Below are 17,442 nucleotides of genomic sequence, written 5' to 3'. Positions count from 1 at the left end.
AAGATGGAAGCAGGGGTGGGGGGGTGGGGTACTGACCGAAGAGAGGGCAGATCAGGGGAGGCAATACATAGAAACAAAATTCTGGTGAGGAGGGAAAAAATGAAAGAAGAGAACAATGAGAAAGAAGACCAGGATGGAGTGAAATACACAAGTAGTAATCATAACTGTGAATGTGAATGGGTTGAACTCTCAAAAAACAGAAATGGATAGCAGAGTGAATAAAAGACCAGAATCCTACAATATGTTATTTACAAGAAACAAACCTGAAGCAGAGAGACACACAAAGAGTAAACATAAGGTGCTTAAGCAGAATCTATTTTGCTTCAGTTGAATAAAAAAAAACGCAGAGATAGCAATCCTGATTTCAGACAAAGAAAAAGCAAAAATAGATTTAATTAAAAGAGATAAGGAAGTAAACTACATCTTGCAATGAAAATGAAGCAATATCAGTACTAAACATATGTACACAAAGTGGTATAGCATCCAAATTCTTAAAAGAAATGTTAAGGAAGTTATAGGAAGAAACAGACAGTAAATCTACATTTGTTGGGGACTTTAAATGTTCCATCACAAAATTTTAAAAAATCAGTAACAAAAAATAAACAATGAAGTAATTAAAATAAAATAGAATTTAATAGAATAGAAGATAAATAGAATAATAGATAAATTAGATATGAAAGACCTTTCGAGAAAACTGAATGGGAACAGAAAATAATTTACCTTTTTCTCAGCAGTACATGGCACCTATACAAAAATCTACCATGTAATAGGGCATAAAATCCTAATAATCACATGTAGAAAGGCAGAAATATTAAATGTAATTTTGGATCATATTGCAACAAAATTACATTTAAAAGAGGAAGTGGAAATGTAAACTAAAAATTAATTAGAAATTAAATAATTAATTCCTAAGGAGTAAGTAGGAGTAAGTAAGTAGACAAAGAACAAATAATAGAAATAATAAGAACATTTATTAAAGAGAATTAAAACAATGAGTCAATGGACCAAGATGCATGGGATGCCATCAAAGCAATTCATAGGGGAGAAATTGATTTCTCTAAATTCTTACATTGACAGAATGGAAAAAGAACAGATCAATGAATTGGACATGCAACTAAAAAAGTAAGAAAGAACAAATTAAAAATCTTCTATTAAACACTAATTTGGAAATCCTGAAAATTAAAGATGAGGATTAATTAGATTTAAAATTAAAAAAAAAAGACTATTGAGGTAATAAATTCAGGAGTTGGATTTTTGGGGGGAAAAAACATAAGATAGACAAGCCATTTGGTTAATAAGACTTTAAAAAAGGAAAGAAGAAGCCAAATATTCAGCATCAAAAATGAATAGATTAAAGGGAAAGCAAAAATCTGGGAAACAATCTTTACAGCAGGGATCTCTCATAAAGACTTCATTTCTCAAATATATAGGTAACTGACTCAAATTGATAAGGATTCAAGTCATTCCTAAATTGATAAATGGTCAAATGATACAAAGATGCAGTTTTTAGATGAAGAATTTAAGCTATTGATAGGCATATGAGGAGATATTTTAAATCACATTTGATTAGAGAAATGTAAAATAAAATAACTTTAAGGAACCAATCAATCAGATTGGCTAATATGACAAAAAAAAAGGAAAATGATAAATGTTGGAGAGGATGTAGGAAAATTGGGACACTAATGCACTCATGGTAGAATTGTGAACTGATCCAACTATTTTGGAGAGCAATTTGGAACTATGCCCAAAGGGTAACCAAACTGTGCACAACCTTTGATCTAGCAATACCACTACTAGCTAGATATGTATCCCACAGAGATCATAAAAAGGGAAAAGGGCCTACATATGCAAAGAAAAAATATTTATAGCAGTCCTTTTTGTGCTGGCAAAATATTGAAATTTAGGGGATGTCCATCACTTAAGGAATGATTGAATAAGTTGTTATATATAAATGTAATGTAATGTAATTGTGCAACAAGAATTGATGAACAGACAGATTTCAGAAAAAAATCTTGGAAAGTATTGTATGAACCAATACAAAGTGAAATAAACAGAACTAGGAAAACATTGTACACACAATTGGCACACTGCGCGATGATCAATTGTGAATGACTCAGCTCTTCTCAGCAACACAATGATCCAAGAAAACTTCAAAGGACCCATGAAGAAAACTGCTATCCACACCCAGATAAAGAATTCATTGACTCTGAACGCAAATCAAAACATTTTTTCACTAACTACATTCTTCTTTGTGCTTTGTTTTCTTTCCATCTGTTTCTTTTTTCACATTTATGACTAATTTGGAAATATGTTTTATGTTATAACACATATATCACCTATATCAACGTGACTACCATTTTCAGAAGAGGGATGGGGATGGAGTAAGGGAGAACAATTTGGAATTCAAAATCTTGTAAAAATGAATGCTAAAAATTGTCTTGTCATGATTGGGAATAAAATAAAATACTATTATAAAAAAATCTAGGCTTTTTTGCATATAGTGCTATGCAAAATATGAAATAACTTTGAAATGCAAAATGGCTTAAATAATATCATCTGCCCTGGTTTTTATGGTATTTTGTGGCTATCCTTCCCCAAAGCTAATAGGTATTCTAACCACCCTAGCATTTCCCATCAATAATGGTTTGCTGCAAGGACTTATTTCTAGCTTAATAGGAGTGCCTGGCACAATTCAGTCAATGCTGTTTATAAATCTCAGAGTGCTGATCTTAAGAAGTCCTAAGGAGGATGTTAGAAATGAGAACATTCCAGATAAATAGTTTTATTTTTATATTTCCTTTGGCTGCGAGTAAGTTGTCTGAAAGTTTTTTTTTACTTTGTCATAGTATCCTTTGCTCTCCTTGAGGCCTGCTGCTCTGCTATTGCCAGACTACCATTACAAGTTTAATATATATCCTTTGCAAAGCCCTGGTATCATTTGTATTCAGTATTGATATAGTTAAAAATAAATTTTCCATTTCCCACAGTGATTTCCTTTTTTATATTTCATGTTTTAAAATAAATTTCCATTTTTATTTAAGGGATTTAAAAAATAGAGCTTTAAATGTAAATCATGTTTTTTCCTCTCAAAATCTTAAAATCTTTTTTTTAAACTACACTAGAGATTGAAACTTGACCTGCAATTTCACTGGGTAAGGAATTTATCGATGAGGAATTTTCCAGCACACTTTTTCTCCACTATATAATTTTCTAGAATTTCCTAGAGATCTGAGAGGTTAGCCATATTACAAGAAGGTATCATAGAAAGAACTTCATCCCTTATTTTCTAGCTCAAAGGGTATGTGCATTGTTTTATAAACTCTTCTAGGCTACATCTCAACAAACTAAAATTCAAATTGGAAAAGAAAACAAAAAAAAAAACTTTGATATAGGGAATGTTAATAACAAATTAACTATAAACCATTTGAGAAATTTACTTTGACTTTTGTCATTTCTCACTAACATGAGTCTAAGTTTACAAATCTAGTTTGAGAATAACATAGGAGAAAGGGGAAAGGGAAAAGCATTTATTTAATACCTACTATGAGCTAGAAAATAGGCTCAAAGCTTTACAAATATTATTTTGTTTGATTCTCATAACAAGCTTGTGAAGTAGATGCTTTTGTTGCTCCCATTTTATAGTTGAGGAACTAAGGTAGACAGAGGGTGACACGCTGAGTCACACAACTAATAAGTGTCAGATGTCAAATTTGATCTCTTACCTTCCTGATTCTTGATCTAATGCTTTATCAAAGGTGCTGCCTAACTGTATAAACAACTCTACTACAATACTGTTGAAGTTCTTGAAATGTTGTATCTGATTAAAATAACATCACTAATTAAATACACACTAGCTTGTAATATTTTTGTGAAATATTAATTGGAGGTGTTTATTCAAGGGCAAAAAGATACAGTGGAAAAGAATGATGAATTTGGAATAGTCAAAGAATGCATATTTAAATTCTAACTGTGCTAATTAGAACCTATACAATTTCAAGTAAATAAATTCATGCCCTTCTCTACCACCACTTCAATTCACTAATATGGGTAGAATTTGGATCCTGCCATCTCATCCATTCCATCACAGGAAAATTGGGTACTAATTTAGCAAATGTCATTCAACAGCTGTTTCCATTCAGCCATTGGTTCTGTAACTAAGAGCACAAAAAATGGTGTCCCTGAATTTAGAACATGGAATATAATCTCGATCTCATATTAGCCTTTGTAGGCACATATTTGCACATGTATATTAGCATCATAATCTTTAGAATAATTAATATAGTAGTTTAGTTTTGTTCTTAATTTCAGCATTCTAATAATATCATTACTTTCTGGTGGCATGTATTGTCTAAAAATTATATGTTAACCTAAGTGCATATTGACCAAAGGAATTTAGCCCATAGTTTATTAGATTATTTTTTAATACTGTTCTCCCACCACAAAATTAACCATTAACAGTTATGAGAAAATATTGATAACATCAACACCAGAAAACAAATTAACCTGATTTTCCTTTGAAGAATATTTGTGGATCTGCCCTTGAAATAATGAGCTTCTTATGAATCTTTATCCTTGCAAAGTAAATTAAAAGAAAATATTTTGGAGTTTCACTATAAACAGACTTCAGAAACCATACTGACTTTCTGATGAAATTGCCTTAAATTAGGTCCTTTTGATATTTATATGACAAACTGTCATGCATAATAATTATGAAATTAGTTATTGTTGAATGGTATTTCATTATTATAATGAATGTGTCCAAAGTTTCATCTGACTTTACGCCCAAGAAGACTTCCCTGACTCTGTAACCACTTCACTTTCAAATGGGTTTATGTTGTTCTAATTTGTAGTTTAGTTTTTTGGACGTTGTCAATTCATGAGATTTTAAAATTTAAAGACAAATAAGATCTTAAACTTATTTAAACAGCTCTGTCATTCCAATTTTGCTCCCTGGAGGAGAAGAGATCTATGGCTTGACAACCAGGTGAGTAATAGCTCCTTGATGAGTATGGAAAAGGAGACAAAGAAAACAGGGAGAAGAGAAAGAGGGCTTTAAGAGGTAGGTTCGAGAATAGATTCATGGATGCATCAGTCATTAGGAAATAAAACCTTAAACTTGGAGTGGGCATATTGTGAAAAGATCATTTAAAAGAGACAAAGAAAAAGAAAGAACATATTTTTTTTAATGAATCAGAAAAAGAGAAGGAAAAGTAAAAGAGTATAAGAAGGAGGAAAAGAAAAACATATTGATCCTTTCTCTGGAGGTAAAAGAAATGAACTTATCTATAAACCAATAAACAGTAAAATAGATAAAAAATCAGAAAGCAATGATATTTATATGTACAAGAAATGTGTTAAAAACATAGAGGATTAGACAGAGTTAAAATAAGAGTGAAGAAAAATATTGTGTTTCATCTGAAGTAACAGCAGAGGATGTAATCAGGATTTCAGACAAGGCAAGAGGTACGTGAACACTGAGTTCATTTTAACTATCAACAAGTAGTATAGCATCTAGGAAATGCTAAATGAGTTTCATTGAGAAATGGATAGTAAAACAAAAAAGTAGGGGAGCTCAGTATACCTTTTCATAGACTTAAAAATATCTAACAAAAATTAACAAGAAAGGAGGAATTCAAAAGTTTAGATATAACTCTGACAGTTATTGATGAGATGCATAATTTTCAGCTATGTATGTCACCTTAACAAAAAAGAAATCATCTAGGAATTAGGCCAAAACAAAACCTATCATAACCACACATAAAAGCAGTAATATTAAACATAAATTTTATGACTACAATGTAATAAAATTTTATTCATTAAAGTGCCAATGAAAAAAGAATTAAGAATTGAATCACCAGGTCAAAGAACAAACCACAGAAAGAAGAGATAAGCAACAAATTAGAATACACTCAAACAAACAAAGAAATTCAAAGAAGAAATTAACAAAACTGAAAAAAAATCATACAATTGGTCAAATTATTTTTGGGGAAACATAGGAATGTATAAATGATGCAGATAAAATGATAAACATTATAAGGAATGCTTTTCATTAATTATATGCAAATAAATCTTAAAATAAAGAGAAATTTTAATATTAAAAAAGTTTAGCAAAACAAGAAATTAAAAAAAAATTAAACCAATTTCAGAAAAAAAATCATACAAAATATAAATGAGGTCACAAAGAAAAATAAAATACTTGGAGCAAATAAATTCACAAGTGAATTCAATTAAATTTTATAGAATAGTTGAAATATTACACAAAATCTTTACCAAAAGTAAAAAAGAATTCTTACCATTATATTACATAAACATGGTCTTCATGCATAAGGTAGGAAGAATCAATATGAAGAAAAAAAGAGATAGATCAATATTTTTAATGAAATAGATCCTCTCCCACTCACACATATCTTACAATAGACAAAAAATTGTTCCTGAAACTCAAGACGTCAGGAAGGCTTAAGTGTTCTAAGAGGTCTCCTCTTATTTTAAATCTATGACTTGACTGCATTTGTTTTCCCAAATGGGTTGGGTAGTATTAAATATTTTACCCACTAGAAGGGAATGAGTGTTAGAGGATCTTCTTCCATTATAGTAAGGTTCCTATGCAAGTACATGTGAGGCATAATAGTATAGGAGAGAGTACTGGGCATGATGGGAGGAAAGACCTGGGTTTCAATCTTGCCCTCATCAGATATTTAATGATAGCAAAGTCATTTAACCTCTCTGCCCTAGTTTTTTCAAAACAGAAAAAGGGTGAAATATAACTTTAGTAGCTAACTTTGAGTTTTAAGTGAGGTCATGTAAAATAAATACTTTACAAAAATTAAGATTCTATATTCAATAATTTAATGATATTCCATTAATAATTATTTGTACTTTTCTAACTAATTGGTATCACAAAACTAATTTTGGTAACTAATTTCTAACTAATTGGTATCACAAAACACCTTGCTGACTTTATATCAGATCAACTGTTTATAGCCAGAATGAATCAGTTTATATGCCAAGCTACTTTATTCTGCAGTTGTTCCCATTCTTCCAGTGTATTTGTCTTTGCCTGTGGATCTCCTGTATTCGAAAGTGAAATGCTGCCAATTTGTCATTGCCTCAGTAATCACATATTGATCTATTTGTTCTCTCTTTCTGCTCATTTGCTGTAAGTCTAAATTGCTTAAGTACTGAAAGCTCTCAATGTAGTGACCTGAAATATTAACAGGTTACATCACCTCATTAAGCAAAAGAAACTGCTAGTATTCAAAGTCTATAGTTGCTGACATTGCATTTATCCAAGAAATCATTAATGCTTGCTCAGTCTTCTGTATGATTGTGTTGGTGAAAAGGTTACTTTTATTTCCAGATTGAGGATTATAGGCTGTTCACTTATTTAATATTTTTTCCCCTGAAAATAGAAATTGATGATATTGAAAGGTATAGTTTTTAAGGGACCCAGGTGATTCTTCCTACTGTTTATATGTCAGATGCTGATGAAATTGCACTTTTCTCCAAAACAGCTCAAATTCATTTTCAGCACAAAGATTACCCTAAAATCACAGGGCAAATATTATTTTAATCAATGATGGCAATATTTTTATTAGTTTGCAAACCTTTCTAAAGCTAAAATTGAATGCCATTAATCAAATAACACATGAAAAAACCTAAAACATTTTCAAACTGCCCTTGGAAAACTAAAATAACATTTTAATTCAATTTTACTTTGAGGATCATAAAATCTAAGAATTATAAGGGACTATTTACTTATTTCAGCAGGTCCAATAAATGTAACATTCTTTAAAATAGATATCTAATCTGTGTTTAAAGAACTCTAGTGATGGGATGGACAGCTTACCATCTTACAAAGTTATTCATTTCACTTTTAGATGACTTTATGTTTTTCATTGACAAATGAACTTTAAAGGGTGATGAATAAAGCAAGGCTAGACAGCAATTCAATTAGTAATTTTAAAAAATCATGAAGTTTGAGTGATCTACATTGAGTTATAAACAGTGACAGCTGAAAAGGAGAATGAAACCAAAATTTGCATTAAGAGAAGCATGGTTTAAAATTTTGTTTTTTACATGCACCTGGGAAATAAGACATACTGGTACTGGGTTATAGAAACCCATCTTGCCCTACTAGAAAGTTAGGGGTTGGGGCAGCTATGTGGCACAGAGAATAGAGCACAGGCCATGGAGTCAGGAGAACCTGAGTTCCAATCTGGCCTCAGACACTTAACATACTTACTAGCCCTGTGACTTTGGGCAAGTCACTTAACCCCAATTTCCCGCCAAAAAAAAAAAGAAAATTAGGGGGGTGATGGGGGAGGATTTAAGAGAGAACAGATTGGGGGAATGGGTATTCAGTAGGCTTGCTATTTTGGGATTGGAGAAGGAGAAAGATGGGGAGAAAAAATTGTAACTCAAAGTCTCGTGGAAATGAATGTTGAAAACTAAAAATAAATATTTATTTTAAAAAAAGAAAGAACCACAGTGTCTATGACTAGAGAAGGACAAGTTCAGTTTTACTCTGCTCTGAAGTATGATAATCAATTCTGGGGGAAATACATTATGCAGGACAATGATCATGTAGAAAACATATATAGAAAAGCAACTAGGAATAGTGAAAAGCCTTAAGAACATTTTTTTTTACTTTACATAGTTTACATAGTTGTTTCTTCATTAAAGTGCCAGTATAATGGGCAGATGAAGAACTTGGGCGATATTCAAACTGACAAAAAGAAGAATTAAGGAATGAATGAGAATCTTCGAATATTTAAAGGGTTATCTTGTGAGCAAAGTATCAGATTTGTTCACCTTGGCCCCACAGGTCAGAACTAGGAGATAAAATTTGAAAGAAGGAAATGTAAGTTTTCAGAAAAGATCAAAAGGAAATAAATATAAATAAAAAACTCAAAACAAACAAAACATGTAACTGAACAATTGAATCTATCTTAAAATTGGTACGCCGTGGGCTTTCCCTTACTTGAGGAAAGCTTAATAGTCACATAATTGTGACTAGTAGCTGTTGCAGTGAGTAGAGTCCTGTGCCTAGAGTCAGGAAGACCTGAATCAAGATCCAGCCTCAAACCTTTAATGCCTGTGTAATCCCGTGCAAGTCACAACCTCTGCCTGCCTCAAGACTCTTTAACTCTAAAGTGGGGATAATAATAGCAATTCCACCCATAGTTATTGTGAAAGTCAAATACTATGCTATTTTTTCCTGCCTTTTGTCTTTCCTTCTTGAAGAGGACTATGGCATCTGGGAGGTGATGCCTTGACAAGCTAGCAAAGAGGATTTCAGTGAGGAAGGGCAGTGCAAATTCACCTGTCTCACTTTCTCCTCAGGAGCCATCTGGATCCAGTGGCCAGATAGAGATCAGGAAAACTGGAGGTAGCCTAGGATGCAAAGGAGCACCTTGACCTTTTCAAGCTAAGGTTTTTAAAAGCTCAGTTTGACTGAAGCAATGTCAATTCAGAAATTAAGGGTCAATAAGAAATGAGGCAAAAGATGGCTTCATTAAAATAAAAAAACAGATGTGGAGGGAGAAGACCCTCAGGGTTTCTGGACAAAATAGAAACAATTGTTATTTACATTTATTCCAAGCCAATCAGGGGCCAAACAAAAGTACTTAGTAGAGTACCAGACCCATAGTTGGTGCTATTTAAATGTTCACTTCCTTCCCTAGTACTTCCCTATTTGTAGTATTTCAAGCTAAAGCTGGATTTTTCATACAGTGGAAGAGATCCTTATTTAGGCATGGATTGAAATAAATTACCTCTGAGGTTCAATTTGATTGTGAAATTGTTGGGAAGTTTTTTTTTTTTTTAATCAAGATCTGATTAAATATGTTTCTATAACTTCCATTCATTGCTCCTAACTCTGCTTTCTAAGGGTTGGGAGGGAGAAGAAGGGTATGGTTCAAGTAAACATTATCCTTCAAATACTTGAAAGCAACTATTATGGATTTGCTTTTCTGAACTGAATCTCCCCAGTTTCATCAACTCACTCTAATGTGGCAAAAACTCAATCCTCACTCCACAGCAGTGGTCACTGTCCTCTATACATATTACAACACTATATATATGGTATCATGTTTAGATACATGAAAACACACAGAGACATGCATATACATAGGTATATATATATATGTATAAATATGTATGTGTGTATGTATTTGTATATGTATATGTTATCTCTGCATGTAGTATTGTTGGAATAACTATATTTATCATAGATCAGGGGTGGGGAACCTGCAGCCTCAAGGCCCCTTGTAGCTCTGTAGATCTTCAGCTGTCAGCCTTTGACTGAATCCAAATTGACTCAGTGAAAAGGCCACACTTGGGGACACAGAGGGCCACATGTGGCCTTGAGGCCTCAGGTTCCCCACCTCTGTCTTAGATAAATATGGTTCTCTCAAAAAATGTCACTAGTGCAGTGTTACAAAAATAATTATCATGGTGCATTTAAGTAGTTTTTTATCAAAGTATAATTCAAAAATAGTGTGGTCTGGCACACTATAAATAAAGAGAAATAGGTTTGAGTCATCTTCCCAGCACTTGCTAACTGTGTGACCATTGGCAAATAACTCAACTACTCTTTAGCTTCATCATCTGTAAAAAGCCAATAACTCTTTGCAGGATAAGATTGTGGTGAAGGAAGTCCTCAGTAAAACTTAAAGCATTATGTAAATGTAAAGTCTTGTTATAATAATTAGCTCCTTTTAAGCATAGGAAGTGATATAATGTCCCCTAAGGTCTAATTGGTTTCCTCCTCTCTTCAGTTTTAAGAAGCTTATTTTAGATGAAAATTTTGAACTCATTCACTATTTTATAAACTTGAGCCACCTAGTTAAATCCCTAACTTTTAATCAGAGTCTGGATTCTAACTTTAGGTTTTTATCTGTGTCTAGTGAACCTCAGGCCTCTTGTTGGCTGTGGCAAAATTTAGTTTGTGGGGAACATTTTGGTAATGAATAGCAAATTATATCATGATATTTATGAATAAATGGGTACCAGGAGAGGAAGTTGGGGAAAGATCTGAGTTGCTTTTTTTTCCCCCATTTTTCCCTCAGCTTAGGTCTTCTGCTCCAAGATATCAGTAAAACCATTGGCCTCTTACTATTTCTCTTCTGTGCCATAACTCAATCCTAGCTTTGTTCCTCAGGGTTGTGTTGGAATGCCACCCTAACTCTAACCTCTTGAATCAATCCATTTTCAACTTTCTATATAATTTATAATTGATCCCTGGGGCCAAAATTTCCTTAGCAAATGTGAACATAAGGCTTGCACAGCACCACTATGATTCAACGCATGTTTCCACATTTCATCTAAGTTTTTTAAGATTATTTGGGCATCTTACCAATTGCTTTTAATGGAATAAGGGTTAAGAATACCTCATCCAGGGCAGCTAGGTGGTGCAGTGAATAGAGCACTGACCCTGGAGTCAGAAGTACCTGAGTTCAAATCCAGTCTTAGGCACTTGACTCTTACTAGCTGTGTGACCTTGGACAAGTCACTTAACCCCAATTGCCTTGCCTTTCCCTCTCAAAGGAAAAAAAATCTCATTCTTACCTGAGTTGTCATCATATATAAACTGACAAACATTTATTAAGCACCTACTTTTTGCAATGCAGTATTCTAACTGTTGGAGGTGAAAGAGCAAAAAAAAATTCTTTCCACCAACTTGAGGTCCCTTAGTTTTATGGCCCACTTGGCTCATATTCCATTTCCAGTTAACTATTTAACATTGGACTAGTTTTTACAAAGGGATGTGCATTCAAAAAATGTAGCAGGAACAACATACACACATTTTAACATGTGTTGAGCATAATTCCCACCACCTCCATGTCTTTCTGGAGGTATAAGAAGGAATTAGGTTCTCACATAAAGTGGCTATAAATTTGCAATCATGCAGAATTTACTTCAGTTCCTATATAGTGTTGGTGTCACCAAGTTCAAATCCAAAGGCAAGTTCTCTGCCAACTTCTGATGAGCTTTACACTAGAAGGTCACTCTATCTGATTTCTCTATGCTCCTAGAAATCTCACTACTGGGCTGGTTGCAACCCTAGATGCCTTGATGTCCATATACTTTGGCTCACATTCAGATCAGAAACTCTCCCCCTACAACTAGAACAAAAAGAAACAATGAAGAAATTAAAAACTTAGTTTCTTATTCTTGATATTCATAAAGGTAAATGAGGAAGAAAAAGGCCCTGAGGTTCTTTTCCCCTTACCGCATGTTCTAACTTTGTGACTGGGTGTTATTGTTGAGTCATGCCCAACTCTTTGTAACCCCATTTGGGGTTTTCTTGGTTGAGATAATAGAGTGATATTTCCTTCTTGAGCTCACTTTATGGATGAGGAACTGAGTTAAACAGGGTTAAATGATTCTCCCACGGTTATACAGCTAATAAGCACCTGAGGCCAGATTTTGAACACAGATCTTCCTGACTCCAAGTTTGTTTTATCTACTATACCACCTAGGTGTCCCTTTGGTCTCACTGCTGCTCACTGAGCAGGTCCAGGAAAGAGCTCAAGTCCTTTGAAGACATAAGCCTTCTGTCTATGAGGTTGCTAATAAGCACTTCGAAAATCACCATAGAATTTCACACATGACCTAGTCATCCGGTATCATTCATGTTGATCAGACCATCTTAAGTGATTTGAACATGTACCAGACTCCCTTTACTTTTTTTGTGAATTATACATTTCTTTGCGAATGTTTTAAATATTTAGCAAAATTCACTTGAGAGTATGTTTTCACCATTTCTTTTGTAGTGAAGTAAATGAATAATATTTTCATTCTTGTTGTACATTATAGATCAAATACCCTCCTGGAAGGGGCCTTGATTCTTCCTCTCCCATAAAAGGGCTGGAAATCTGGACTCATGCAGACTGGGTTAAGTGTTGTTAGTCTGGCAACAAAGAGAAGAGTCAGGCTAATATTGTTTAATTCTTTATTCCATCAGTTGGGGGCAGAGGGAGCTGGGAAAGTCACTTAAAGTTTAAATTTGGCTTCTGTCTAAAGTCTCCCCAAAGACCAACAAATTACTTACAGCAAACCTATTAGAGAGGCAGAAGAGATAATGTTATTATTTCTTTGCATATAAGGAAATTAATGCTTAGAGAGTTATGAATTGCCCAACAAGCAACATTGCTCAAATTCTAGAAAAGAATGGTCTCCTAATCCTTCACTTAGTGTTCTTTCTTTATTTTATTGCACCCCATCACTTCTTTAGACATGATAGGTACTTGAATTTCTACAGGATTGTCATGAAGTCTGCATGATCTTTTTAACTCTAAAAATATAAATAATCTTTTAACTTTCCCATAAAAAAGATTTTTATATTGAATCATGTTCAGACACAAGATACCTTAAAATATCATGTTTTACTTTTCAGAGGACTTTCATATACATAATATGTATGTACATATATAATATATTATACACATTATCATATACATTTTTGTGTGACATATATGTATACATCAAATATAATTGAATGTATATTTTTTAACAAATTTGTAAAATAACCTTAAGATAAATTTTTCCCACTTCACACATGTAATCACCTTCAAAACAACAGGAACCCACGTTTTAAAAAATTGAATTCTGGGTTTGTTTCACTCAATGAAAAATCATTAATGCAACATTAGCATATCAGATGCTCCAGATTTTTAACATTCACAAACATAAAGATTTTTCTGGTAGCCAATATTGTGTGTCTTGGGATACATGATATTGCTAGTCTTGGGAATTCAACAGAGACCCAAATTTGCAATGAATCAAGAAGAAAAGATTAAGTGGAAGAAAATAATTTCAAATACAGATTCTGGAGGAAAGAATGCTACAAAATTTTTACACACACTCTTCCTTCCCCACCCATATCCTTCCCTATCGATAAGACCAGGATGCCAATCTTCCCTTTACTTAAGTAAAAGTGTAAATGTTCAGTCAGTCTACAAACATTTATTAAGTACTGTACCAGGCACTGTATTAATTATGGAGTAAGGGCAGGATATTTTCAGTATAAAAGAAATGCAAAACACAGTCCCTGCTTTCAAGGAACTTATAGTCTAATGAGGAAGACAACATATAGACAATTATGTAAAATTAAGATAAAGGATATATTTTACATATTATATATATACATATATACACATACATACGTACACACAGACACACACACATATATATAGTTAAACACATATAAACACACAGTATAGCTTTTCCACAATGATTATATTGATTCACAGCTGAACCAATAATGGACTAATATGTCTGTCTTTATACAACTCCTCTAACATTGACTATTCCTATATTTTTTTTAATCTTTGCCAATTGCTAGATGAGATATGAAACTTCTGAGTTCTTAAGATTTGCTTTTCTTTTCTATTAGTGATCTGTAATATTTTTTCATATGACTTTAACTGATTTGCAATTCTTTTGGGAACTCTTTTTAAGATCATTTTACTGCTTATCAATTTGATAACGGCTTTTACTCATATGTGTGCATGTGCCTATGCATTCATTTTATATACATATATAAATATATATTCATATTTTACATATGAACACATATATTAATTGCTATATTGAATACAAAACATAACAAATAAATTTGATAAAATTCTCAAAAAAATCCTAAGCAATGAAACAGATATTCTCATATTTCTAGGCTATTTTTAAAGTGTACCCAAGGATAAATAAAATGAAGAATTAAAAAAAAAAATGAAGGGTCATTAAGTGACCAAAAATATCTGAGTATAAAAAGTGAAGCCAAGCTTTAAAAAAATCTAAGCAAAGGAAAAGAAGAAAAATGAATTAACATTGCTTGGATTAACTAAAATACTTCCATCTAAATTAATCAATATCTTTTGTAGTTTGGGGGAAAGTTGGAAAACACAATTGGAAGTTGCTAAAACAGGGTCAGCTAGGTGGCGCAGTGAATAGAACACTGGCCCTGCAGTTTGGAAGACCTGAGTTCAAATCCAGCCTCAGACATTTGACACACTTAATAGCTGTGTGACCTTGGGCAAATCACTTTATCCCAATTGCCTTGCCTTCCCCCATCAAAAAAAAAAAAAGGAAGTTGCTACAAGGAAAAGAAAAGAAATGGACAAATGAGTTGTAGAGATTACCATACACACACACTCAGTCTGGACATAAACAAAGAAAGAATACTATGAATTCCTTCAGCTTAGAAAAAAATATGATATAATAGTTTAGAAACAAGGGAAACAAATGGGCAAAAAGGGACAGGATCAAAGTAGAGAATAGAACAAGTTGGGGGTGGGATAGAATGGACGAAAATGTAATCAGTCTTTCACAATATATGCATTATGAAAATGTTTTTCATAGCTACACATGTACAACCTATATTGAATTGCTTATCTTCCCAGTAATGGTGGGTGATAAGGGAGGAAGGGAAAGAATCTGGAATTCAAAGGTTTAAAATCAAATGTTTAAAAATATGTTGTTGTTGTTGTTCTTTTACATGAAACTGGGAAATAAGATACACAGGCAATGGGACAGCCCTAATGGAGAGGCAGAGGGGCTATAGGGGAAGATATGGGAGAGAGCAGATTAGGGGAGGGAATATTCAGTGGGATTTCCATTTTGGGGTGGTGGGTAGGGGAAAATGGAGGGAAAATTTGTAACTCAAAATTTTGTGGGAATAAATGATGTAAATTAAAAATAAACATAAAATTTAATTAAAAAAAGAAAGAAATGAGTTGGCAAGATGCAGGGAGGAAATGAATGTATTTCTCACTTTAGAAAAGAAAATGAAATGATCTTATTAAATAATGCTAAAATATGTATATGCTTGTGATGAAAGAGAGTAGGACTATTAAGTATTTTTCCAAAACACATGCACACAATAGGAGATAACTAACTCCCCAAAAAACTTTTGCTTCTCAGGACTGTATCACACTTTAGCAATGTAAAAACTTTGATCTATAGGTGCAGCAAGTTGCTATGGTGGGCAAAGAGGGACAAAGTCAATTAATCAGTCAATAAACATGTATTAAACAAGTAAAACCAGAGGTGGCATATATTTCCAGTAGGAATGATAATTAACCAATCAAGGAAAGTCTGGTAAATCTTCAGATGAAACTTCAAGATAAGACTTGCTATGGACTCAGATTACTTCAAACTATGAAACACTGTCTTCCCCCTCATCAACTGATATTCCCAGGAGTGAAGGATAATAGAAAGCCCCTCTAAAGTAGAATATAATAAAATGATTATTATCATCAATTATGGGGGGGGCAACAAAATACATAATCATATAAATATGTACAGAAAAACTTTTGGCAAAACTCAACATTTACTTATACTTATAAAAATCCTAGAAAAGAATATTCATTGAAAGTTAAAATCTTAATATGAATTAACATTATACAATAAAACCAAATTCAGAATTTTTAGCAGTAAAGAAGTAATAAGGGGCAGCCAGGTGGCTCAGTGAGTAAGAGCACTGGCCCCAGCATCAGGATAACCTGGGATCAAATCCGAGCTCAGATAGTTAGCACCACACCCAGAAACAACTGGCCATGTGACCTTGAGCAATTGCTTTAAAAAAAAAAGTAATAAAATTTTTCCAAATGCAGAGATAAGACGATATCCTCTATTCCTATAATTATTTAAAATAATTCTAGAAATCATAGTTATAACAAGAAGACAGGATGAATTTGTTTAATTTTAGAAAAGTAGGCCCCCTCCCCTCATCTCCCTCTCTGACTGCTCACCTTTCCCCTTTTCCCTCTTCCTTGTGCCCTTTCCCTTCCTGTAATGTAATGCCAAGGAAAGGCAACTTCCCAGGTTCAAAATACCAGCATAGGTGCTCTCCATTTTATTCAGTAACAAACCCAGAACAGAGAAGATCAAAACATGACATCATTCAAAATACAGCATTTACTAAGTGTGATTAAATAATCTCCAAGTACTACCCCACCCCAGGACCTTCCAATCATTCAATCAATTACAAAGTCTCTGTTCTAAATACTTCTCCACCCCTAGGCTATACCTTAATTAAGTCCACCACAAAGCCCCTCTTCTCAAATGGAGATTAGTTTCCAAACATAAGGTCAAAAGTTCCCCACCCCTGGATCACAATTGAATCTACCCCAGAGTTACATCAAGTTTAAACACAGCACTTAATACCCAAATGGAGGTCTTTTCTTCATCTTGACAGGAGGCAAGTTCTCAGCAATCTTAGTTCCTGGGGAGACAAGGCTTAGCAAGGCCATAAGATACATTGCCAGTCCCTTCATGAATTCGTCCTCTGTCTGTAGAACAGTCCTAGAACCCCTGAACACATTAGCAAAGCCCTCTCCCAGGATTTCTGTAAACATACAACAAGAAAATCCTTCTTCAGGGCTTCTGAACCAACAGAAAGGCTCCCAGACCCCTGCAACAACAGCACTGTCCTTCACCAGT

This window comes from Petaurus breviceps, unplaced genomic scaffold (assembly GCF_028583685.1).
Source record: "Petaurus breviceps papuanus isolate PSGF00001 unplaced genomic scaffold, PetGlider_PUasm1.0 90895, whole genome shotgun sequence".
Lineage (NCBI taxonomy): Eukaryota > Metazoa > Chordata > Mammalia > Diprotodontia > Petauridae > Petaurus > Petaurus breviceps.
This window is presented reverse-complemented; position numbering follows the sequence as displayed.